The following is a 26,525-nucleotide window of genomic DNA, read 5'->3' as shown; positions in this document are numbered from 1 at the left end:
TACAGTATTTACTGAGCCAAGGAGCAAGCAATCCCCTTTCCAGCCGCTTGTCGACAAATGTGGGATGTTTAAAAAATGTTGAGAACTTATATTGGGAAGAAAAAATAAAGGCACAGACACTTTTGACGTTTGGAGGTTTAGAGGCACATTAGTAAGCCAAGAGAAAGTGCCTTTGTATGTAGTGCATTTATAAAATAGCAAACTCTGTCTCACCTGTTTCTCTATGAAACATTCACTTAAGAAACTGCATTGACAATCTCCTAAAAGAGATATATTCTTTATTATTTCTGGTTTATGACTGTAAGCTCATTATGGGCAGGGAGTGCAGAGATTCCCCCATAACTAATCTGGAACCTCTGATTTGTGTCTGTCTGCTTTGTAATTCTAAATTCTTCCAAGTAACCTGGCAATTTCACAAATTTACCTAAATGTTAACTGGCACACATTATGCTGCCTTTACAGGACAGAAATTGCCCTGCATTGGCCCTTAGAATTATGGAATTACCCAACCGTTTAAGGTGCCTTCCATATTATTATGTTTTTTAGCCTTTACCCTTTAACTTGAGAATCCTGTACATAAAGGATTTGCAAATTAAAAGCAATTTTAACAATTCATGATTAGAAATCTTCTGGAGTTTAAGTACTACACTGTTCTTGACTAGCTACTCAGGGAAAGTCTTTCCTTTACAGGTTGTTTGATGAAATAAATAAACCATTTATTTAATGTATAAATTATAGTCTCTTTAGTATATATTTTCCTAACTTTTCTCTGGAAAAACATGTTTGGTTGTAATAGAATTTGAACTCAAATACTTTTTCCTTTTTTTTAAAAAAAAAAAGGTTTACCTGTTTGTTCCACCTAGTCGTTTTAGGCTACAGAGTTTACTTCTACTACTCACACATCTTTGCTTTCTGTTCTTCTGAAATGTAACTATTATATGTCATGTAAATATTTTGCAAGCCATAATGAAATCACCATTAGGCCCTAGGCTCTTACTCCCTTCAGAGTACAGGGAACGGAAAGCTTCTGGAGGGCAGTAACAATTCATTGACATGTATTTCCCCCTCCATTCAGAAAAGAGAAGCAGCATGGCCTAGTGGATAGAACCTAGGCCTGGAAATGAGAGGGATCTGGGTTCCAATCCCAGCTCCATCTCTTGTCTGCCCTGTGACCTCATGTGCCATGGGGAGGACATGGGTAGGAGGGCTGCAGTCAGATAGACAAGATTGGGGTAGGATGACCAAATTGGCCTTAGAGGTAGGAAGCCTTAGGGGTGGGTTGTAGAAAAAGATGAGGAAGTTCAGATGGGGGTGAATTGATGGAGTACATTAAAGCGGATGGGGAGGTGGATGGGTTATCTTTGGAAATTTTTGAGGAGTGTGGAGAAAAGAACATAATTTTATTTATTTTTTTATTTTTTAGAAAAGTGATCTGAGCAGCAGAGTGATGTAAGGACTGGAGTGGGGAGAGACAGGAGGCAGAAAGGTCAGTGAAAGTCTTTCTTTTATAGGTTGTTTGAAGAAGACTGCTGGTGGAGGTTCAAAAACTCTTTAATGGTGATGCATTTATCACCAATGCAAGGATACATGACTGATTACAAACCTTGAAAAGAGTTTTGCTTTGACATTGTGCAAATGATTTCAATTTTGTTTGGGGTATTTCTCTGTTCTTTGATCTGTGAAATGTGGTAAGAGCATCTTATTTCGAAATATCTTCAAGAACATGGTAAGCTCCCATATAAAAGGCAGTGAAGTGTTTGGATTTAATGTGGAACTCAAGTAGCACCAGTTACTCTGCATCATTAGGAGACTCTTATGTTATTATTATTATTTTAAGCATTTACTATGTATCAAGGACTAATTTAAGAGCTGAGGAAGATACAAGTAAATCAGGTCAGACACTGTCCCTGTCCCACATGAGACTCATTCTATATAGGTGGATGAATCATTTAATATCTTTCACCGTAAAGCAAATAAAAAACATATATGTGCTGCTCTTTGCTACCCAGTTTTATGATCTCTGGAAATTCAGTACACATGAAGTTCAACAAGCAAAGTGCCTACAACATGAACTAGTATTATTCTTCCTGAAATTTCCTGCAGAATTTTTTGTTTTATTAGGACTGCCCTCAGGGAAAGGCAGTAGAAAATGGTATTTAACATTATGTTGTTTTCCCAGGAGGGATCCATGTGTTTCTCATAATGGTGTGTGAGTTAAAGGAAAAATGCTATGCTTCCATCATATCAGCACTTTGACCCCTCTCCCCATCTTCAAAGGCTTCCTCAGATCACATCTCTTCCAGGAAGCCTTCTCTGACTAAATCTCTCATAGTCTCCATCCTATTTTCCCTTCTTATTGTGTCACCTATGCACTTGATTCAGCAGCACTTATGAAGCTCTTTGAAGGAAGCATTTATGTCTACTTCTTTCATTTTACTCTCCCCAAATCTTAGTTCAGTGTTCTGCATGCAGTGAGGGCTCAATAAATACAACTGATTGATTAGGAGAGCTGGTTAAGGCCAAAACAGCAATGTCATTCAGTACCTTCAGCCTGCCAAGAAAAGTGATTATAATCATGTAAGTAGCAGCAGCAGCCGTGTTCCATCTCTTCAGGGATCAGTACCAAAACATACAATGTTCTCTTTTTGAAAGAGAAACAGAAATGACTGTACTGAACCTATCTTAGAAAAGAGATCAAAGGTTTTTTCAGTCCCTGCCACAAATGTTCTTCAAAATTGTCACAAGTAGCAACCAAAATTGGCATAGTTTGCACCCTGCGATCAGGTGGTATTCAGAACATCATTTGCTGCTCGGAATCTCCAACAAACAGAGGGTAGAATAGTTGGTCTATTATATTGCTTTGTATTCTCCCAAGTGCTTAGTATAACGCTGTGCCCACAGTAAGCCCTCACTATATAAGATTGATTGTTAGTATGCCGTATGGGGCTCTTCCACTGTATTATTGTTTATAATTTCTCAAGAAAGCTGTTTGCAAATGAAAAATATTAAAATAGGGATTAAGCCTAAAATAACTGAATTTCCAAATGATCAGGCATCCCTTGTGTAGAATAGTAATGGCATTTTATTACTATGTGTAGATCCCTATACTTAGTGCAGGTGAAAATTTGACATGGTCCCTGGCCCTCAAGGGTATTACAATTTAAGAACAAGGGATTGGAGAGGGGACCAGAGAGAGGCACGTAAAGATCAATCCATAAAAGTGTAAAAATCAAAGAGAACAGTGTATACAGCCAGAGAGATAGGACACTGTGACTACAGGAGCAGGGTTTCAATCTCCTGACCAATACATTTCTGTTGGCTAATTATTAGAATAACTATCACTGACTAATATTCTAAAGCACATCTCCATTGTGATGAAAACTCTTTTGTCCTTAAGCATAGATGTACAGTCCACTTTAAATCTTCTGTGGGTGTCAAAAAACAGTACTTCATTTCCACAAAGGCAAACGCCCCATTCACCTGTTAATGAGAGCGTGCAATTCAAGTTGGCCACACTGTGAATCTAAAAATGGTGTGAGATCTACAGGTAAAACATGGTAACGCATTTTAGTTTTAACAAAAGCACTATATTCAAAAACACTGCACTGAAGGCACTGTCCTATTACCTTTAGCTGTATGTGAATCTGCTTTAGAAAGGATGACATCTTTTGTAATCCTTTTTCAAAGTCATTGACAGACAAGTTGTTCCCTTTGTTCATAATTCAGATTCAAATTTGATATTCAGGGAGAACAGGGAAAGAATCTACTTATAAACTTATGGATTTACCTTAATATTCATTCAGAATTAAAGCCACTGCAAAACATTTTATTTAGAAACTATCCTTTCTAATAGAAAGTAGAGAAGCAGCATGGTCTAGTGAATAGAGCAGGGGCCTGGAAGACAATAGGACCTGGGTTCTAATCCCACCTCTTCCACTTGTCTGCTGTGTGACCTTGGGCAAGTCACTTCTCTGAGCCTAAGTTATTTCATCTGTAAAATGGAGATTAAGATTTTGATCCCCATGTGGGATATAGACTGTGTCCAACCTGATAGGCTTCTGTATACTTAGTACAGTGACTGGCCCATAGTAAGTGCTTAACAAATACCATAAAAGAAAGAAAGTAAATCTCTTTTTGAAAAATACATAGTTCAAAGACAGCAGCAGCTTGCTGTTTTGCAGATATGGATTAAATGTTTGGTCAGTCTGAGACCCTTGTTTGCCAGCCTGTTGTCTAGAAGTAATCATTTTTAATGGTATTTGGGCTGCCTGAACTTTAAGCATGGAGACATGGGGAGACAGAGCAGTGGCATCTCTTGGCTTCCATGGAAGAGTCTTGCAAAAGACTAAAGAAATGAATATTCTTCCCTAGAGTTTACTATAATTCTTTATTTTCTGGAACCAAGGCCTCCAAAAGCGTTGAGTGGGTATAAACTGACTTCAGTTCACTTGAAATTTTAGAAGATGCTTCTCAGGTAAATTTTAGCCACAAGCCAAAAGAAAATCCCCAGAGATAGAAATATTATGCTGCAAGCAATTTTTTTCATCTGTTTGAATGAAAACTCTCAATGATTAAAATGTTGCTTGGTATTTGTCAAGGGTGCTTTCAAATGGAGAGCAGAGCTATATTTTTGTAAGCACAAGTTAACTCACTCAGGAAAATGGGTTATTTTCCATTTTCTTGGACTCTTTGCTCTTTTGAACAAATATCAAGCAAGAAAACAAATCTGAATTTTGGTTTAGTGTGGAGAGAATATTTTACAGTGTTTAGGAAAACACCTTTTTTAGCAAAGGGAGAAGAGAACTCTGTTGTAGGTGCATTATTCTTTCATCCTCTCATAGAAACAATCTCCTATTTGACCCACTCCTCTTCTGACACCCATCAGTTTCAGAATAGTTTGGTTGTACATTATTTTCAAATGGTAGCTAGTTTGGAGATGAATCTCTATATTTTGTTCACTGCTGGCAGCTTCCCACTGATTCAAAGAGAGAAGTGGGAGGGAAAATGGTATATTTAAAATAGTCACGGAATGTCTTTTCTCTTTATACAACGTATGTGAATCTATATTTAGTAGGTGTTACAGGGACATTAATAGAGATTTGGTCATGTAATGTGTTGAGGAAACTGGGGTTCGTAGGAATATTGCCAGCTGTAGATATTGAAAGCCTTATGCTTCTCCTGGTCAGAGTTGCAATCCCCTCAACCCCACTCCTGCCCTTCAACATGAAGGGAGAGTTTAGTCCTCCTTTGGGCCTAAGCAGAAATCATCACCCCTGTGAATTGCCAGTGGTTCCCAGTAGGCTGGAAAGTTAAAATTGGATATTCTGTGAGAGATTGTAAGTGGACTTGCAAAACCCCAAACTAAAATAAAAGGTACGGGTCAGTGCATTAGAGACAGTACATCACTACGGTACATGGCTGCACCTTATGATGGGTGTACACAGCAGTGTGTGTTCCAATAAACTACAACCTGCTAAAGCTTGATTTTTTAAGCTTTCAGGGGAACTTGTTTGATCATACTCCATCAGTTAAAAATATTGTTTTATGGCCCTCCCACGGGTCCCTTCCTCTGACTGGTTCTTTTAGAAAGGTTTTGCTTGGTGGGACCATCTGCTGAGCAGAAGCCCATTGAGGTGCCACTCCTTTGTGTGTGTATGTGTGGGGGGGGCTTTTTTGCTGGGGGAGGGGAGTGCAGGGGTGGCAGTGGCAATCGTGGCAATGGCAGGGGTGACAGTGGCACCAACTAGGATCGCTGTTCATAAAAATACACTTTCATGGAACCACTGCTGGGGAATACCCTGCACTTGCTAGGAGTCAGCGAAATCTGGGGACCACTTTAAGCTTCAGGTGCCACAAGGGGAAACTGTGCCTAGCTAGGTGACTTCTTTCTCCAGGGCCTCCAGATGGCCCTGGCAACAGTTCTTGGACACATCCTGCCTCTTTGGGTAACGTCCATGGAGAATAGTATCCATTCCCTCCACTGAGCCCCTGAGGTTCTCACAGTGCCACTGCAGAGTGGAGGCCACTGAGATCAGTGCACACCTATCAGTGACACCAGATTGACTGCATTGGTAGGCCTATTCAGTACAGCACAGGTTATGCTCATCCAAGTTGACAAGAGAAGAGGAGCTAAGAGACAGTGCTGTCAGCTGTTGAACCAAAAGTAGAGGAAGGCAGGCAATAGCACTGAACAGTGCTATTAAAAAGGCCCAGTGATGCTTGGTTAAAACATTCGTCTCGTCAGCTCAACAAGGTTTCTGAAAAAGTGAAACTTCTACATCTTCCAACTGCAGGAATCTCTAATGCATTGATATGTGTGCCTTTTTATTTCAGTTGAGGGTTTTTGAGTCCATTTAGAGTCTCTCAGAGAATGCCCAATTTTAGCTTTCCATCATAATTTTAATGTCAGTGATAAGAGTTTTGTTAAATTTTCAAAATGGAACTTAAACCTTACCGCCTGAGCACAGTATATTGGAAAGACAGAGTTCAAAGCTTTTACAATTAGAAACTGACTGACAAATGCATACCCTGAAGCTTTTCATTACCCTCTCATGTCAAGGGCGAAACGTATTACTGTGATTTGTATACCAGGTACTTATTAGCATCCACTGATTTGAATGGACTTTTTGTTAAAACTGTTGTTGACTTACAAGAGAAGGGTTAACACCCTAACATTCTCCTTTCCAAAATGCTCTTTGATAAAAGGATTGAGGAAAGCATGACCAAAAGCATTAGATAGACTGCAAAAGATATTGAATAACTTGGATTGTTTGAAACATTTGTAACACTGTCTAGGGTCCATAATTCATCATTACTTCATTAGAGAAATTAAAGCAATTTATAGGATTAGAGTTTTACATCAATGCTGCCTACCACCGTGCCCAAAGGCACTCAGGAGCCCTCAAACCTGATTCAAGCACATAGTAATAGAATTACGGAATCCAAGCTTGTAATTATAAATTTAATGTAATTTTTCTTGCTGACTTCTCTTGATTGGCATGTTTCTCTTTCAGGCCAAATTTCTATTCTATTAAAAAAAAATTGGATAGATTTTTCTGATTAAAAAAGTCATCCGCAACCTTGCCTCGCAAAGTCACTATTTAGCGCACATCATTGGTTCAAAGAAGCCCAGAGGTTGCTGTGAATTTCTGATGTCCTGACTAGGTGTCACTACACTGTAGAACCTGATGGATCGAGTTACCTCACATGATTATTATTCTCAGCATTTCCAAGTGTTCACCAGAACAGAAGGTTATGTTTACAGCCAGAACAAACCAAGTTGAATATGTGTCCAGGGAATTCAGAATCACTTCCACAGCCAGTTTGGATCTGTGAGAGAAAAAAAAATCCACCTTGCCCGAATTATCCAGAATGACTATGAGACCAGTCCTGAATTAATTAGAAAATTGCACACCCGTCCACTTGGCTGTACTTGAGTAGATGCAGCTTGTGCAGCAAAGGTTCACTATTCTATAAGCAAAGAAATCAAACTGCTCATTAATCAGTGAGATAGTCTTAAGACAGGAAATGTAAGTGTCAATGCCAGGATTTGACCTCATAAATTTCCCACTTTTAAAAAATTCTATCTGCTCAGAATGTCCTGTTCTTCATTCATATATGGGACTTGAAAAATAGAGGGGAGGGGAGATTGAAATTACTGGGTAATTTCTGGATTATATGGGCCTGTTAGATTGTAAAATATTTCAGAGCAGGGATCCAGATATACTATTTTTATTCTCTTCCAAATGCTTAGTACGGAGCTAGCACACAGATACTTAAGGTATGCTTTGATTCATTTCAGTTATTCATGTTTATTAATTATGCTTATTACTACCACAGGTATTTGAGATCTGGCAATAGATTTTTCTGTCTGATTCACTTGTAACTGTTCACTGGCCAGGCATGCTCAAGGCCTTAGTTTGAGAACAAGCTGCATAGAACTGAATTTCTTCACTCTTGTTCTCCATCACTAGTTGTACGTGTCCTTAACTTTGTCTGCATGATTTCCATAAGCTTCCTGTTAATTAGGATTATGAGGAGATAAAGGTGTTTAACAATACTTTGCTTGCTTGGTCACGTTTGATATTTTGATCCCCAAATAATTGTCATTTAACCAGCCTTGGAGGAGTCGAAGTTCCGACAGATTGTGAGTGCAGACCATTCACTGGTAACAGTGGTATTTGCAGTTGGCTTTCCTTACTCTGATAGGGCTGTTGTAGTCTTAGCATTCCTTACAAGTTACTTAATTTATCCCATTGCATATTGGTCAATCCAACAGTCGGCACCATGGTTAGCAATTTCTCTGTTCATTTTTCTAAAGTCCTGTTCTAAACAATGATAAATCACTTTTATCATATCCTTAGTCTTATTTGGAAAACAGAAAAGTATTTTGGTGATTACAGACTGCGGTTTGACACATTCTGGGGCTAGGTGAAACCATTACTCTCTAACAGTAGAATAATTTGAAAGGTGTGGGTTTCTGGGAATCGGTATGTGGTTATAATCCAGTGGCAAAAAATGGGTGGTTATCAAGCTTTAAAATCTTGCCACTCCATCTGAATCATTCTCACTAGAATGAGTCTCTTTCTTACCCACCTCAGCTCATATCGTTGAATTTTTGTGAGTTAGGTTTCTCGCCTCTCTATTGGAGTCCAACATTCAATTTAAGCAACTCTAAATGAGTAGCATTTAAAACTATAAACTTGGAAGCAATTATGTTTAGAAGTATCGTTGCTTTGAAGATGATTTTAAAGGAGTTCATGGTTGAGATGTTCAAAATGAAATAGTAGAGGTCAAGTTGGGAATGTAGAGGAAATACTTAGCCATATGAATTTTTTCATCCTTTACTCTGAAAATGGAATGTCAAGGATGGAAACTATCATCATATTCCTCTAATCAATCAATCCATCCATGAGTGGAATTATTGAGCACTTACTGTGTGCCAAAGACTGTACTGGGTGCTTGGGAGAGAACAGTAGAGTTGAGTTGGTAGACATGCTCTCCGTTCCCAAAAGGACCTCATGGTCTAGATGGGGAAGCACACATTATACTAAATTACTAGTGGGAGAGTATAAGGATATGTATTTAAGTACTCTGCAGTTGGAGGTGGGTAAATTGCAAGTAGTTAAGGGGTACAGATTTAAATGCATAGATAACATAGAAGGGAGCAGTACCTTATTGCCTAGGTTGAATGGAACATTGTTGTGTTTTTTCCCACAAATAGCAATTATTTTGTTCTCTTGAAAAGATGAATTAAAGCACTGTGGGAGAGAGGGATGAGAGGACAGAAGACTGACAGGGAAGGCAGGTGATGCCTCATTCTAAACCTATGCAAATACAATAAAGGCATCTTGCAGGATTCTTTTAGAACTATGTCACTACGACTCTGCTGTTCTCTAGGTGACTTGTTAAAAAAGAGAATGAATGAATGCTGTGTGGGATGCTTCAATGAAACACTTTCTAGGGAGGTTGTGATATTCTATAAATAAACAAAATCAGAGGATGTGTCATTTTCTGGACTGTTTAATTATAGCTTTACTAGCTGAGGGATTTACTAGTAGTATTTTTTTTGTGCAATGAAATAATTTCACCATAAATTGCAAAGATTTCCATGTACTGTGGATCTCTGTGAATACTAAAGAGTTAACATTTCCTTATCCAGAGCAAGCCAAAATACGAAAAATGCCATACTGAGTCAGACGAGTGGTTAATCCAGTCTAGTATCATGTCTCCAAAAAATAGATTTCTAGACACGTGAGATCTACTTCTTGAATGATGCCTATCACAAGATTTGCGTATCTGTGTATTTTATTATGTTCCTGGTCATCTTTAAATATTTTCATTAGTTCATATAGAACGATGAAGCATGAAATGCAAGCATGCTCCTCTTGCCCCACAAACTATTTGAATTTTTGGATTACACTGAATGATCAAGCAGATATTGATTATTCTTAATCATAAGTCAGGGTTGGAGATTCATTTTAAAGCTCCTGTAGGTGACATGGAGGCAAAAGACTGGCTGAAAGGAATGAGATTCCATGGAAGATATTAAAGTTTATTGTTTTCCTGGAAATAGGGGAAGGTGCAGCCCTGCAAGTGCATAGATATGCAAGAACAGTAAAGAGGATTTATCTAGAGAAGGAGAACAAGTACAGTCACCTTTAGTAAACATCCTCATCACTGCCTCTGTTTTTACCTGCTTTTATCCTTCTGAGTAAACACCTGGAGAATTCTAGCTGCCGGAGCAGACAAGAAGAAATAATTAAGGAATGAATTCCTGGTTTAATTATTGAAGGCTATGCAGGAGCTACTTTAAGTACCAATCTGTCCTACTCTTTTCTTGCCTCCTCCTGAGAACTGGGCTGCCCATAATTCACGATCTTGTCTCATTTAATCAAAATTGTGCAGCAAGAGAAAGTTTAAAAAGTGTGGTTGAGGATTATTCATACTTTCAGTATGGAAAATGTCTCTTCTTTCAATCTGAGTAGCTTTCAGAGTGGCAGGTGCTTGGGCAGTGAATTCAAATCTTTATAATGGACACAATGTGAACTGGGCTAAGATAAGGGAAGTATTTTAAAATCCTTTGAGATACTTGCTGTCTTCTTGAATTCTTGAATATGGACTCATTTTTCTCCTGAGATAGTTTTTATTCCTGTCTTGTTTATAAGATGATCTGACCCTGAAACTGATTGTGTTAAGGGACAGTGTATTAATGACTCAAATTTCTTGTCATTAATGGCTGGTAGCTCAAGATATGTGAAAATTTCTGATGTTGATCATTAGCAGAAATTCAGTAAAGACCCTTGAGCCATATGGGAGAGGTTAATTTTGAATACTAGTCAGCCTCCCCAAGTTTTTTATTAAAATACATCAGGCCCACACGATTCTCTCCAGCTAGGCACACTTGCATTGTTCCAGCAAGACTAACTGCCTTCTCTACAGAAATGAGTGAGTTCCGTCAGTACGGTGTCTCAAGATAAAGCAACAATCCATTTTTGCATGACAATTTTCAAAGATTGCGAATATTTTGTATGTGGACATGGGGGTTTGCTATAGCCATTTGCTCTATTTGCATGCCCGTTTGGTGTTAGGCCCATTCTGATGTACTTAAGTGTCTGGACTCACACAACTTCCCACGGTCCTGGAATGCCCTCCCTCCTCACCTCCGCCAAACTGATTCTCTTTCCCTCTTCAAAACCCTACTTAAAACTCACCTCCTCCAAGAGGCGTTCCCAGACTGAGCTCCTCTTCTCCCTCTACTCTCTCTGCCATCCCCCCTTTACCTCTCCGCAGCTTAACCCTCTTTTTCCCCTTTTCCCTCTGCTCCTCCACCTCTCCCTTCCCATCCCCACAGCACTGTACTCGTCCGCTCAACTTTATATATTTTTGTTACCCTATTTATTTTGTTAATGAATTGTACATCACCTTAATTCTATTTAGTTGCCATTGTTTTTCGAGATGTTCTTCCCCTTGACTCTATTTATTGCCATTGTTCTTGTCTGTCCGTCTCCCCCGATTAGACTGTAAGCCCGTCAAACGGCAGGGACTGTCTCTATCTGTTGCCGACTTGTTCATCCCAAGCGCTTAGTACAGTGCTCTGCACATAGTAAGCACTCAATAAATACTATTGAATGAATGAATGAACTACTGCCTATTTTCACTGCTGATAACAGGAATTATTGCGTACGTCACTCTAATCAATCATTTATTGAGTGCATACTGTGTGAAAAGCACTGTATTAAGTGCAAGAGAGAGTACAGTGTAACAGAGTTAGTAGACTGTTCCCTGCCCACAATGATTTTACAGCCTAATCCCACATAAATTCTCATTTCTGTCATTATTTATTGTTGCATTTGACGAAATCCCAGTTTATGACATAGTTGGCATCTTGCCTTATAGGAAACTCTCTTCACTAAATGGGCATCATCTGTATGTTTCACTACTGGTTGCATGAGACTGGAGACTATTTTAAAAGTGTTGCTTCCATTCTCTTGTTGTGGGAAGCTAATTAAGCCCTGGATACTTGCAATCCCATTATGAATAACTCCTACTGGATTTTGGGAGGCTTCTCAAATTATTTTAAAATAGCTGTACTCATTTTCTTTCACCAAAGAAGCTCTTACTTTATCTTGGATGAGTTGACAATTTCTCTCTGCAGATTTTTACACTTTAGGGAACACTTTACTACACTTCCTCGGATTTTGATCCATTTTGCTATTATCTTAGGGACCTATACTATCTTTGATCCAGTACTGTAACCCCCTAATCCTTTCCTTAACTTCCAATAAGCCTCCTAGTGGGGAACAGAAATATTTTCTACTGATTCTTTTCTGATTATCATTCTTTATTGCTGATAGATAATGAGTAAGATTTTCCCAGAGTGCAGGAGTATGAGGAACAGATATTTGAGGCTGTGAAACACTTAAAGTGTTTTAACAGATCATCATAGCAATGGATATATGTTTGCAGCATCACTCTATGAAAGATGTTCATAACTTTCACCCCAAATGAGAATTGGGTTTACTATTTCAGTTCCTGAAATCAAATTACCACAATGAAATGATTCCTTCAGGGTTACCTCTTGTGTGGCAAGTTAAAAAAAAAAAAAACTAAACTAAAAATGATCACAATTGTAGCTGGGATGGGAGATATTTCCTTGGCTTTCATGAAGTTGAGCGCCTACCATTTTTATTGAGTAATGACACCTACACTTACAACCCTACCACTGTCTATTCTCTTGAAAATCAATTTTCCCATTCTGCTCTGTTTTCTTTTTCTGTCTGGATAGAGCAGATTGGCAGATAACAGTTCAGAAAGACCCAGCAGGGAACATTTTACTGTCTTTCAGGCTTGCTTTCCTGAATAAACAACGACTCAATTTATCCATACATAATTTAGATCAAGAGTAGGAGTTCCCCTAGAGTTCATGCCCTTGAAGCTGAGGTGGCAATCTTTGTAGGAAATAGAGCCTGATAATCAGACCTTGGATTTGTGTGTTTTCAAGCCTTGTTCTAAATTGTAGTAGCAAATCTAGATTTCCACCTAGGTCTGAACCACTTAATCCAGGCTTGGAGATTGGATCAGTTTCCTCTCCTTCACCTCCCATTCTCCCAGAGGGTGGGTGTGTTAGTCTACTTCCCTCTATTTGGAGAAGTCGTTCTCAGTTCTGTTTAGCCCATATTAGGATCTACTTTTTGCTAATTTTTCTTCTTTAACTTTCTTTCAAAAAAAAAAGCTCACTAAAGGGTCAATTATGGAGAAGAAAAATGTACATTTTGTCCTGCTGACCTAGAGCCATTAAGACCAAATCAACTGTTTATCATGCTTTCTCAGTTTTAATGGAAATCCTGTTTTGTGTTCTGCTTAATCATAAACTAATGCTGACAGGATTCATAACAATAATAATAGTGATGGTACTTGTTAAGCACTTACTGCACCAAGCACTGTTCTAAGGCCTGGGGGAGATGCAAGTTAATCAGATTGGAAACAGCCCCTGTCCCACATGGAGCTCACACTCTTAATCCCCTTTTACCAGGTGAGATAACTGAGACCCAAAGAAGTGAAGTGACTTGCCCAAGGTCATCCAGCAGACATATGGAGGTGATGGATTACCCAGGTACTTCTGACTCCTGGTCCTGTGTGCCAGTGAGAAGCAGCGTGGCTTAGCGGAAAGAGCACGGGCTTGGGAGTCAGAGGTCGTAGGTTCTAATCCCTGTTCTGCCACTTAGCTGTGTGACTTTGGGCAAGTCACTTAACTTCTCTGTGCCTCAGTTACCTCATCTGTAAAATGGGGATTGACTCTGAGCCCCACATGGCGCAACCTAATTACCTTGTATCTACCCCAGTGCTTTGAACAGTGCTTGGCACATAGTAAGCACTTAACAGATACCATTATTATTATTTTCCACTAAGCCATGCTGCTTCTGACTAGAGCAGTAGGGATAGAATGACCTAATAGTGCATTTAACTAGGAGTTGAAAGATACTGCTATAGTTCCCAGATTCAACACCACCTTGTCGAAGGACAAGAAAGCAAGCCTGTAAGTAAAGACACTTAGTATTCCCTGTTTCCTTCTGATTACCCTTTAATGGGATTTCCATGGGAATCTAAGTGTGTGGTGGGTCTGAATGTACTCGCTTCAGGCAGATATTTGGTTCTGCTAACCTAATGATATGAGGAGACAGAGGAGAAGTGAAGATGAATAGGAAGACTAGATGATGGCATTTAATAAGTATGGAATTGGCCTAGAAGGAAGCTCCTTGAATGCATAGAGTATGTTTCTTGTTTCTATTGTACTCTTCCAAGTACTTAGTACAGTGCTTCGCAGAAGGTGCTCAGTGAATCCTATTGACATTGGTGGTACATTGAAAAAGTCCTCTCAGAGTTACAGAATAGGACTACTGTCATCCCTTGCCTTCAGTCAGAAGGCAATATTTTAGATTCATCTAATAAGATTTACTTTAATTTTCTTAAAGCCACTTGTGTTCAGTTGTGTTTATATGTCGGGGGTAATGTTATTTGTCTTCTCCAAATGACTAGGCATTGACCCTTTAGAGTTGGAGGTAATGGATCTATTTGCATTTTGTTCACATACCTGATTTGAACCTTTAGGGTGTGACAGAATTTATACCTTTCGTATGTGGTTTGTGTAATTTAATAAGAAGTAATTAGATCAAGAAACAAAGTTTTGAAGAGGCAAATTACTAATAATTGATCTGTATTTTTCAAACTTAATGCAACAGAGTTTTCTTTGGTGATGAAAAGTCTGTTTAAATCATATTTTAGAACATTAGAAAGAAAGATTCTTCAGAGTAAGGTAAAGCCCAAAGAGGTTGTTTTTCAGACCTTGGAATCCCGGACTTTTGCATTAAGGAAATATTCCAGTATAGTAGACACCCAACTCCTACCACACCTTGCTTTTCTCCCTCTACAACTCAACCTACACACTGCACTGCTCTAATGCTAACCTCATCTATCTCGCCGCTAACCTCTCGCCCACCTCTTGCTTCTGGCCTGCAATGCACATCCTCTTCATATCCCACAGTCAATTACTCTCCCCAACTTCAAAATCTTACTGAAAGCATATTTCCTCCAAGAAGCCTTCCCTGACCACCCTCCTTTCCTCTTCTCCCACTCCCTTCTGTGTCACCTTGACTTGCTCCCTTTATCTCTTCCCCGTCCCAGCCCACAGCACTTATGTAAATATCTGTAACTTTATTTCTATTAATGTCTGTATCCCTCTCTAGACTTTAAGCTCATTGTGGGCAGGAAACATCTGTTATACTCTTCCAAGTGCTTAGTACAGTGTTCTGCACACAGAAAGCACTCAATAAATGATTGACTACTTTAAGACCACTGAGTTTTCCAAAATTCAGATTCCAAATACCCAGATTAAACCCCCATGATATTTCTCTTTAAGTATTTTGTCAGCATATGGATTTTACTGTATACACATCTTCCTCTCATGAGGCTAGCACATGAGATTAGACTGTGAGCCCGTCATTGGGCAGGGATTGTCTCTATCTGTTGCTGTTGCTGAATTGTACATTCCAAGTGCTTAGTACAGTGCTCTGCACGTAGAAAGTGCTCAATAAATACCATTGAATGAATGAATGAATGAGACATTCTCTGGTTGAGAGGACCAAAAAGAAAAGGCAAATGTTGTGGCATCCAGCACTTAGAACAGTGCTTCGCACATAGTGAGCACTTAAATACCATTGTTATTATTATTATTATCCAGGGAATTTTGAGATGGTTCTCCACTAATCAGGGCAGGAAGTTTTTCTACCATAAATCATCTGCATTCAACAAGTGAAGAGCTATAAATTTCAACTTGAAAAAAGTTTCATCTTTTTAAAACAATGTAACTATATAGCTGCAGTTCAGAGAAATACTTCTCTCTGGAAGGGTTTCACACTTGTCGGCTGTGTGACTTGTCGGCTGTGTGACTGTGGGCAAGTCACTTAACTTCTCTGTGCCTCAGTTCCCTCATCTGTAAAATGGGGATTAAGACTGTGAGCCCCATGTGGGACAACCTGATTCCCCTATGTCTACATAGTAAGCACATAGTAAGCGCTTAACAAATACCAACATTATTATTATTATTATTATGTTAACAGGTAATCTGAAGAATTTCTGGCCCTTGATTTTGGATTGAATATTCTTTGGTGGAAATAGGAAGAATTATTGCCCAAAGTTTTTCACTTTGGTTTCATTTGCTCCCCAATAAACTATTTATTTTTTCTTAACCTGAGTACTTCCTTCTCATGATGTGCACCCAACAGTATCAGTATTATCAGTGTTGACCGACTGCTTTCTCTGGGCCTTGGCATGTTGAGTTGAATATTTTCCAGAGGACTGATAGGATCAAAGGCCTTTGTAAGGTGTCTCTGCTCCGTTTAGTGGCCTTGGTGCTGTTATTCCCTGCAGTGTGCTGATAACTCTGCTCTGAGAGTACAAGAACATACGAAGATGATTATGAACTGTTTCTCAGAGTCAGAAAAGTATTATGACTGACAATTAGCAGAAAACCGCACCAGGATAACCCTATGTACCATCAGAAATTCCCATCAGTGACATAGTTGTTCTGTTCCTGAATAGTGTACTTTGAGAGGCATATGTGTCAAATGGTTCATGAATATTAAAGTATGTTGCAAAATGAATCCAGATACAAGTATATCCTCTGATATACTGATAGTGTGGCATCAGTATTCAGGGAAAATGGCTTAGTGGAAAGATCATGGGCTTGGGAGTAATCCTGCCTCTGCCACTTGTCAGCTGTGTGACTTTGGGCAACTTCTCTGTGCCTCAGTTACCTCATCTGTAAAATAGGGATTAAGACTGTGAGACCCACGTGGGACAATCTGATTACTTTGCATCAACGCCAGCGCTTAGAACCGTGCTTGGCATGTAGTAAGCGCTTAAAAAATACCATCATTATTATTATTATTCTAAGGACGATTGTAGTTTCCAACATTCTTCTTGGCTTTAAGACCAGGATCTATAGATACCCAATTTGAGTTTTAGAACAGTACCACCATTGCTCCCTACATGTGCAATATAGGGCAATTGGCAAGCAGGGAATTAGCATGGGCTAGTGGATAGAGCATGGACCTGCAAGTCAGAAGGACCTGGGTTCTAATCCTGGTCTGCTCCGTGACCTTGGGCACATTTCTTTGTGCCTCAGTTTCCTCCCTAATCTACAAAATGGGAATTCAATATCTGTTGTCCCTCCTCCTTAGACTGTGAGTCCCATGTGGGACCTGATTATCTTGTATCTAAAACAATGCTTAGTACAGTGCTTAACACATAGCATGTTCTTAAATAGTACAATTAAGTCAGCCTGGTGTGCGGTAGTCAGTAATGGTGTCTTAGAACCGAAGGTTTGGGAAGCTCTTGATGCCAATAAAATTACTGGAAACTTCCCCTCTGTCAGGAACTGTTACATCTCAACACTTTCCCCCCTTTTCCCTCCCCTCAGCACTGTGCTCATCTGCTCAGTTGTATATATTTTTATTACCCTATTTTTTTGTTAATGAGAAGTACATCACCTTGATTCTGTTTATTGCTATTGTTTTAATGAGATGTACATCCCCTTGATTCTATTTACTGCTATTGTTTTTGTCTGTCTGTCTCCCCTGATTAGACTGTAAGCCCATCAGTGGGCAGGGACTTTCTCTATCTGTTGCCGATTTGTACATTCCAAGCACTTAGCTCAGTGCTCTGCACATAGTAAGCGTTCAATAAATACTATTGAATGAATAAGGAGAAATGAAAACAACATCAGGGCCTGTGGATTACCAAATGAAAACGTTCAGCAAAGGATAATCATTTTAAATGCAAAGTGCAGAGGGATTGTCAGTCATGCACTAGTGTCATAAACCAGCCTACTTACCCTGATAAGATCATACCATCTGCGGTGTATCAGATGGATGGCTATATACACGGGCTCTTGGGCAACATTGAGAAGGTAGGAGCCGTCCCAGCTCTGAAGAACTTTACAATCTAATGGTCTGTGATTAAGCATGGCACCATTAAATTCCTTTTCAAATCAAATGAATACAATGTAAAGGTCTTGTTATTTACCTCTCCTGAATTTGGATTGAGAAACTCAAAAAGAACCCAAGTTGCGTGTGGGAGATGGTAGTTTTGATTTCATATACAGTGGAAAAAAGTAGCTGAAGTTTCATTCACTTGGCTAAAAACTGTGCTTTTTGAAAATATATTTTACAAAACAAAAGGACAAGTGTATATACTCTAATTTAGTTTGGATCATAATAAGTTATTCAGGAGGACAGAGGAATAGGTCTTTGGAAGAAAGGTTAGTTCTATATCAGAGGGGTTGGGTTCCTGCAGACCCTGTATTAAGCAAAACTTGTCCTTTAGGGCTACCATGTCTGACACCACACACATGAATAGAAGAAGCAGCAAGGCCACGTGGAAAGTGCATGGGCCTGGGAGTCAGAACACCTGGATTCCAATCCTGGCTCAGCTACTTGCCTGCTGTGTGACGTTAGGAAAGTATTTGAATTCTCTTTGTCTTGGTTGACTAATCTGTAAAATGGAAACTAATACCTCTTCCATCTCCCTCTTAAATTGTGAGCCCTGTGATACAGGAATTGTGTCTTAACTGATTATATCTCTACCAGAGCTTAGTTCAGTGCCTAGCACAAAGTAAGCACTATATTATTATTTGTAGTAATATTAGTAATAATAGTAAAATGATAATAATCATGTCTTCCCAATCAGTGTCACATTTATCCAGACAGATATACTTTGCTGGAATTGTGTTTTCTAATCCTCCTGTGGTCTATCTGAAACAGATAGTGAAAAGAGGCGATAAGCAAGAACTGCCAATAATTATAGTCCTTTAAAATTTTGGATTTCACATTTTGCTTCTAAAATGGCAACACTCTAGTAAGCTTGAAAATGTAGACTTAAAAAAACAAAAACATATCACCTCCTTAAGCTCCCTAATATATTTTTTTTTCCAAAAGGTAAGCACATGTTTAAATCACCTTCAAATTAAATAGTTGAGGCTTCATAAAAATAATGCATCAAAGATAAATCCACTTGCCACTATCCAAAAATAATTTAATAACAGGAGAATGTACAACTGAGTAGTTTAATATACCATTAAAATTCAAATGCAGCTCAAAAGCTATGGAAATAAACTTTTTCTTTTTCCTTTTCTGGGTTTTTTATCTTGTATAGGTAAGAATTCATATGAAAGCCCTACCAGTAGAGGCAAGAAACCAAATTTAAGAAAGAACACTTGAAGCAATATTTTCAAGTAGAAAGTAAACCCATTTTTCCCGTATATTTGAAATTGCTTGGAAGGCTTTAGGTAGCAATCAGAGTAGTTTTTTGTTTTCCTAATCCCAAAACATCTGTATATAAAATTGCATAGCCAACATCAATTTGCAGATTATGCATTTCCCCTAAGTTTCTTCAAACTAATTTCTTTCATGAAAATGTATAGATAAGATCATCACAGAGATACAATAAATCAGCCTGTACCATTTAGAGTAGATTTTTTTTCATAGGATCTGTGGGTTTTTTTACAGTTCATCTCATTATTCCCTTGGCTCTCATCTAGGTTGTCAAAATTGTTGAGAAACATGATTTTACAAGAGTCTATTAATTAGGAAACTAGAATCTCACAGAGGTGAAGTGACCTTCTTCCTAAAGCTCATGGAGTCCACAGTGCATACCATCTCTGCAACACAGACTTCCCAGTCTTTACCACAATTTTTTCTGACTGTCTCCTCTGTTGCTAGGCTCCATCATCTGAACAGGTTTTTACTTTCTGTCAGGGAAGGATGAACATCTTGTGGATTTCAATTAAGATGTTCCAAAAGATCAAGAAATATAACATTACTCTCTCATTTAAAAATTCACATTTTAATTGCGAACTTCCGTGCTTGTTTGCCTGATTGATCTGGAAGTGTTCTGGATTGACAGCTTCTGTCAAGGTGAACTGGAAGCTCTTCAACATCCCTATCCCTCTCTCCCTCCCCATTCCCAAGCTGCCTGGGCTCTAGAGGAAGCCCTGAGTGTGGTGTTTCCCTCCCATTCTTCCCACACACACACACCTTTCAGGGTGACTGAAATTTGGAAAAGAATAAAATGTGTCGTATCTGTAAGGCTGAATCAACGCTGAACGCATTCCTGAAGTGGACTCTGGGGTACAGTTAGTGTTAATTGACTCCAAAAAATGTTTGGAACCCCTTGCTAATTAATATTAGGTTGACTCTTAAAGGTATTTTTGCCCAGTGAAGATTCAAGTAACCATTTTCCCCCTTAGAACTTCCATTTACAATCTAAGACTGGCAGACTATATAATGTAAATGTTCTATCTTATGGTGAGAATGTCCCATTAATTAGAGATGAAATTGGAGCTTGAGGGCCCTAAATTACATTGTGAAACAATAGGTGTATGTCACCTGATTTTCAGATTGGAAAGAGATCTCCTCGCCCTGCTATGGAAAATGAACTGCTGTAGATAAAGATTATTGCATCGGGAGGTGAACAGGCTATAATACACTTCAGTTTTAAGGTGAGTCTGCACAACTGATTTTATTAATTTCCATACAGCAGTGTATATTCTGGCTACACAGGCTAGATGAAACGTCAAGTGCTAGCTACTGTGTTAATTTTTTGAAAATGAATATTGAGATTATAGCTTACTCTGGTTTACCATAACTTTTGCTTTAACCTAGATTTAGGATATTATCCCATCATCATTTTCCTTTCTTGTGGGTACTGAGAGTTGATTATTTGGTTATAGAGATGTCTTTGTAAAATACATTTGGGTAAATTTTGAGACTTTTCGACTAGGGAGTACTCTGCCTTAGTAGTCTTTTTGGGTTTATGGGAGCAGCAGAAATATTGAGTTGTCTGAGTCCTTTAAATCCTTATACGATAAAGGTAGTCACAATATTTTTACTGCTCAGAATTCCCCAGGCCAGAGTTCCACAGTTGAGGTAATTCATCTTCAGCCACTTTCCAGATTGATTCTGGAGATTGGACACTATTTTGTTTCCAGAATCGATTCATTGATGGTTAAATTATGGCCAGGTCCACAATATTGTTGGTGATCATGTTTCAGAAGTGTGAAAGAAAATGTTCCTCAAAACTGTGGGTGGCTGGAGATGAGCATTCAGCTCTATTTAAAAACAATGGGCAGATTTGGACAGAATTTAACCTTGGTTAGGTGCAACTAAAATTACTTAGATCAGCTCTCTGCTCTTGGAAGGGCAGAGTAGAAATAGAATATTCCTCTTGATTAAGGCTCTTTACCAAAGTTTGAGAGACAAAAGCAAGTTGCATATCTTAATTATACTAAAAAGAATAGTTGTGGTTTATGGATTGCATCAGCTGTTAATGCGCAAACATAATTCAGGGTATAGTTCTAAAAATGTATTCTCCATTTAATAAAATGCCTACAAAAATGAAATAATGCAATCAACATTGCTTCTCCAGAATGTAACCAAGAGCATTTATAAATAATTTTGTGCACTTGCTTATTTTCTTGGCCACCACCCAGGCACATGTACACATTGTATTGTTGTGAATGGAAAAAAAAATAGCTACAGCTCATGGTTCTTTTCATAGAATTTTATTTACGTCTATATTTTTCCACCATCTAAATCTGGTGCTTTGTGATGGAAATGTCAGTCAGCTTTCAAAAGCACTGAGTTGGTGCTTGGGACGTTGGGAAGAAGGCTGTGCTTTTTTTCCTCACACTCTGGAAAGGATGTTTTCCACACCGAATCTGGTCTGCAGGGCTCAGAGAGAAGCAGAGATCCAGCAATTATCCAGTTAGTTGGATCAGTGTGGAATGTCAATTGGATAATTCCAAAGCTCTCTTTTGGTTAGGCAGGTCTGATTTAGTTATCTGTGTTGATTTTTAAAAAGAAAAAAAATACTGGATAATATCATCTTGAGCTATCTTTTAGACACTGCCAGAGTGCCCATCCCCTGAACTGGCTCTTTTTGGATCTCCCCATCTTCTCCATTCTTGCATCTAACTAGTAAATAGAACTGAGGGAGCTGGAGCCCCATCAGTTTTCCACCACTCCAGGTCTCACAAGTCAGGCCCAGTGGCAGACATAAGGCTTTATAAGGCTTAATGTTGCTTGAGTGGACCTAAGATCTTACAAATGGTCATCAGCATTCTGAATCACCCCTACAAAATCACAGATTTCACCTCTTATGGACTATTAGGTTGAACATGATGGAGTAATCAGTAAAATAATTAAAACACATCAGTTCAGATGGTTGCGCGAATAGTTGAACATTGCCATCCTGGGTCAGATTGAGAAACTGGCATTATTATCATTGTCATTTGTTTTCTCCAAGCTCCGAATTCTGTTGAGTGCAGTGGGCAATCATTCCTGGGTTTGTAATTCTATAATTAGGCTGTAAATCTTCAAAGAGCAGTTTCTAATGTTTGGAGTCCTTTAGATGTAAGTTTGAAAATGGTGCCTTTCTCATTCTGGTTAGTATTCCAAAGTTTACACTAGAGGTATTCAGTGACTCTGGATTTATTGATGAGGGTGTTTTCAAATTTATGCTGAGAGGTGTTTTCCAAGAGAAAGCTAAATTTTGAATCCCAGTTCTAGCCTATTTTTGCACCATTTTTGAAGTAATATTATTAGATATATTGAATTTCCACTTGATGAAGTGCACTATACTAAATACTTAAGAAGTACTAGACAAACAAGTGACATATCCCCTGCCCACAAGGAGGTAACACTCTTAAAGGAGGAGAAAAAACTTAAAAATAGTTATGAGTAATCTAAATGAATTGAAAGATTAGGTGAATGAATATATATATATATATGTACACAAAAGTGCTAAGGGTAGTAATGAGTAAATCATAAGTTCTAGAGCTGATAGATGGGCATATACCATTTAAGGTGCTGGGAACTAATCTTGGAAGGCTCATTAGACAAGGTGGGATTTTTAGGAAGCCTTTGCGTGGCAGGGAGAGTTGTGGTCTGGTAGATTTGGGGAAGGAAGAAGTTCCAAACAGGGCAAAAGGAATGAGTGAGGGAGCCCTCACTGAGCTCTTTCTGTGTGCAGAACCCTGTACTAAGAGCCTGGGAGAGTACAGTATAACAATATAACAGACGCATTCCCTGCCCCCAGCGAATTTACAGTGTAGGTTGGGAGAAAGACTTTAATAAGAATAAATTACAAATTTACAAATTTAAATTACAGTTGTTCCTTTTTTCCAAATCTTATCATCCAAGGTTTCTGAATTTTGGAGAGGCACTAATAGGCAAACTTTCAAAGCTAACAGTGTAAAGCCATTCTGAAACTTGAAATTTGCAGTTCTCTTATTTATCAAGAGGAAAGCAACTTTAGGCATTGAAGGGGGTATATAACCAATTGGCCATGTTTTTATGCTAATCAGTAGTTGCTTGATAGGGAGAGAGTCATTCCTTTGTTGGACTAAAAATCGATATCTGGTTATGGGGTGAATCAGATCTGGCCATTTTGTGTGTTTTTTGTGGGGATAGAGGGGATGGGTGGGGGAAGAGGTATTTAAGTGCTTACACAGTGCCAAGCACTGTATTAAGCACTGAGGAAGATTCAAGTTAATCAGGTTGGATACAATCCATGTCCTATCTAGGGCTCACAGTCTTACTCCCCATTTTAGAGATGAGATAACTGAGCAGTTAAGTGACTTGCCCGTTGTCACACAACAGACAAGAGGCAGAGCTGGGATCAGAACCCAGGTCCTCTGATTCCCAGACCCACACACTATCCACTAGGCCCCGCTGCTTTGCGATTTTGTATTGAAAACTGATTTAAACTGATTTTAAGTTGAAGACCTCACAGGGGTATTAACTTGGTATGCTTCCTCCTCTGCCTTAATAGTTTTTCCTAGAAATCCTTCTACCCTTCATATCATCCCTTAACACTTCTTGCTTTCCCCCACCACCCCCGGCCCTTTCCTTTGAGAAGAGCAGAGCCACACTCTTGGCTGTCACTGTCTGTCCTTTCCCTATCAGCCTGGCTCTAGTCATTGCTAGATGACTGGAATTGGTCGTTACTCACTGGAAAGTGCTGGCAATAGTGGGAGGGATGGAGCTTTTAGAGCGACAGGTTACAACACCACATGCTATAGTGTTTAATAATAATAATAATGTTGGTATTTGTTAAGCGCTTACTATGTGCCGAGCACCGTTCTAAGCGCTGGGGTAGACACGGGAATCAGGTTGTCCCACGTGGGGCTCACAGTCTTAATCCCCATTTTACAGATGAGGTAACTGAGGCACCGAGAAGTTAAGTGACTTGCCCAAAGTCACACAGCTGACAAGTGGTAGAGCCGGGGTTCGAACCCATGACCTCTGACTCCAAAGCCCGTGCTCTTTCCAGTGAGCCACGCTGCTGTAGTGGGTGAGACAGGTGAAACCCCTTGGTACTTCTTCTTGGCAGCTCTTCTGCAGCAATGGAGAGGGATGCTGTAGCCAGGCTGCTTTGGGGAAACTAATCCCTTGGATACCAATGGGAAGTTTTAAAGACAGTCTAAAGGATTTTTGTAAACCCATATTGCGACTTAAATGCTGCACATCACTACACTAGGGTTACAGCATAGTCTAGAGTGAAGAGTAGCGGGCTGGGAGTCTGGAGATCTGGGTCCTAATTTTGCTCCACACCTGCCTACTGGACGATCTTGGACAAATCGCTTGACTGCACTGTGACTCAGTTTCCTCATCAGCAAAATGGAGATTAAATACCTGTCTCCCTTCCTCTTAAACTGTAAGTCCTTGTAAGATGGAGATTCTGATTTATATATTTTTATTGCATCTACCCCAGTACTTGGCACGCCATAAACACTTAACAAAGAGCACAGTCATTATTTTTACCGGGAATATTGAACTGTAAAGGCCAAAAAAGCATACAACATTTATTTTCCTAAGTCCTAACACGAAGGTAGTAGGTTCAAAGCATCTCTAAAATGGCAAGGAATGCTCATAAGACTTCAAAACTAACATTGCTCCTCATTAATATTAATACCAGTGGTTTTTCCCTTCTTTGACTCCCAGTTATTTCTACATTCTTCTGCAAGAGAGGTAAGGCCCCTGGCCTGCAATGCTCAGCTCTCTTGCAAATATAAAATCTGATGAAACCAAATCATAAGCAACATCAGAATTTTTCAAAATTTATTTTACATCCATTGTCTGGCTTCCTTTAGGCAACCTGCTTTCCTGGCTAAGTGCTAATTTCCATGGCAGCTTTAAGCACATGATTGGCATTTTTGTGGTGGCTTTGATTATCGTTCTGAGGCTAATGAATGTGGAAACCACACTCTACAGTAACTACAGTGTTTATTAAACTGTAGTACGTCAGTCCTATAACACAATGGATGTGTTCCTGAGGAAACTCGAGTTCATAAATACTTCAAATATAGAAGTCATGCCTTGACCAGTGCCACATGCATGTGCAAAATCTTTATTTCCAATACCGGATCGTGGTACATCCAGATGGCTGTGCATTGTGGAAAGAGCTTTCCCTGTTGGCTCAATAGCTAGCTCTAGGCAAAGCCATTACTGACTATAGAAGAACTGACTGTACTTTTTCTCTTTTCTTGTTCAATTAATTGACCAATTTGAGTGCACAGCACTGTTGTAAGTACTTAGGACACAGAAGCAAGGTGCCTGCCCTCAAAACGCTGACAGTTGAATAGGGGAGATAGATTTTTTAAAAATTACAAATAGTACAAACATTAGGAAGAACAATATAGCAAGAAATAGTACACCTGACAGGATGAGATGAATAAAGAATTTAATTTGAAAATGAATGTGCATATTTGCTGAGGGTAAGACTAAAATGCGTAAGTGCTAAGGGGGCTGTTGGGTTGACTTGACTAAGTGTTTTGAATTAATTAAAGAAGGCTCCCAGAGGAGGTTTTCAGTCGATCAAACTTATCAAGCGCTGTGTGCAGAGCACTGTACTAAACACTTGAGAGGACTAGAGTAAAATATAGTTGGTGGATATGTTCCCTAGCTACATTGAGCTTTCAGTCTTCAAAGATCGGGAGAGATGTGGAATTGCACAGTTGAAGAGGGGGGTGTTTCAGGACAGAGCAACAGTAAAAATGAGGGGTTGGAATTGAGATGATAAATTAATAAGGTCAGACAAAATCCCTATTCTACATTGGATAGGATTCTCAATAGGAGGGAGAACAGTACTGACTCCTCATTTTACAGTTGAGGAAACTGAGGCCCAGAGAAGTTAAGTGACTGGTCCAAGGTCGCCTGGCAGGGAAGTGGCAGAGCTAGGTTTACGCTTTCTACTAGGCCATGGTGCATCTCTGGTATTCTGGAATTTGTGGGCCCCCATTAGATCTGATGTGGGTTCTGGATTCTACGCAGCCAAGTGGATATCTGCTTCAAGAGGCGTGATTCCCTTGGAGATAGAGTGCATTTCCCTATTTGAGAGGTGGAGCTCTCCCCATACAGGGAAGCTGTTTGCTAGACCTGATCCTCTAGATGGCACAGCTGATAGAA

At 39.2% G+C, this 26,525-nt stretch overlaps 1 protein-coding gene across 3 annotated transcripts in view; it reads left to right on the top strand.

Annotated features, from left to right (window-relative positions):
• Positions 1-26,525, top strand: part of SNTG1 (syntrophin gamma 1) — a 426,064-nt gene that overhangs the window by 19,649 nt on the left and 379,890 nt on the right. The window contains exons 1-2 of one of the 3 annotated variants that reach the window (XM_039912672.1): positions 1,451-1,486; positions 20,456-20,557. The exons of the other annotated variants lie outside the window; for them this stretch is intronic. The gene's annotated coding sequence lies outside the window, so the exon portion shown is untranslated. Of the gene's footprint in view, positions 1-1,450; positions 1,487-20,455; positions 20,558-26,525 lie in introns of those variants that run through there. 3 annotated transcript variants of the gene reach the window in all.

The sequence above is a fragment of the Ornithorhynchus anatinus genome, chromosome 7, assembly GCF_004115215.2.
Source record: "Ornithorhynchus anatinus isolate Pmale09 chromosome 7, mOrnAna1.pri.v4, whole genome shotgun sequence".
Lineage (NCBI taxonomy): Eukaryota > Metazoa > Chordata > Mammalia > Monotremata > Ornithorhynchidae > Ornithorhynchus > Ornithorhynchus anatinus.
Note: the sequence above shows the minus strand (reverse complement) of the source record. Positions and strands in the feature narration are given on the sequence as shown.